This window comes from Apis dorsata, unplaced genomic scaffold (assembly GCF_000469605.1).
Source record: "Apis dorsata unplaced genomic scaffold, Apis dorsata 1.3 scaffold_312, whole genome shotgun sequence".
Taxonomy (NCBI): Eukaryota; Metazoa; Arthropoda; class Insecta; order Hymenoptera; family Apidae; genus Apis; species Apis dorsata.
In genome coordinates, this window is record NW_006263584.1 from 294,971 (window position 1) to 296,073 (window position 1,103).

A 1,103-nucleotide genomic window follows, 5' to 3' on the forward strand; every position below is an offset into this window, starting at 1 on the left:
GACTCGACGGGCATGAAATATTTAAACCGCTTAGCAGAGGCTCCCACGTCGTTTTTCGTCCGGCTTAAACCGTATTCACCGCGGAGGAGAAATAATTACAAAGTTACCAGGTTGGCGGAGCCAAGGAGAAAGTTTTCCCGATACACGCGGCCCGCGTAGCCTCGAATATCGTTTCCATCAGCCGGATTGCCATCGCCCGTGTCCGGAAGGGTCTTTCGAGTCGTAAAAGCGGGTCCAAGTGCTCTTTACATGCATATTGCCTTTCCTCGAGGAGCGGCGTGCTTACGCTGCCGACGAACGGCGCGGTCCGTCCGTTTGTCGAACAGACCTCGAGGAGGGATGCTCCGTGACGCGGTGGCCCGGCACGAAGAGGAGGAAGAGGAGGAGGGGGACTCTTCAAATTTTATGCCACGTTTAACCTCTGATCGATTTTCCTTTGCGATCGTGGGAAAAAAAAAGAAAAAAGGAAGAAAGAAAAAAAAGGTACGATGTTATACTATATATATATATATATATAATATATTATATATACGTTGCTCACGGTTCGAAAATTAAGTTTTTGCGCGGCGTTACGGGTTACGACGATCATTCTTCCATCTTGGCCTTATCTCGTCCCGGGACTGAATATTCAAAAGGTAGGATAGCCATTATCGCGAGGCTTTCGCAAGTTTCACGAAAGGCGAGATGAAGTCATCAATGAAGGCTAAAGAAGAATTTATCGTCCAACGAGAAAGTTGAGATGGAGGAGGGACGGGAAGGGAGGAGTTAAAGTGGCGAATCTGCGAGAGTTGTTTCGTTGTTGAGTCTTCTTCGGTGTTGCGGTCGAGTTGCAGTGTTTAAAATTTATTTCAAAGATTAGGTTCGATTAGGAGAAATATCGAGTTGATAATTATCTTAATAAAAACGAAATTTTAATTTTGCTAATAATTAAGCTGTATCTCAACTTGAAAAAAAAACATGAACGAGGGAACTTGTAAACTAATAATTCGAAACAATGTATCTCGCGCAATTCGAGTTTATTTTCATTTTAATATTTCATTTTAATATAACATCGGACACGGTCACGATTCTTATATTTTCCAGTGAGATGAGAAACATTAAAT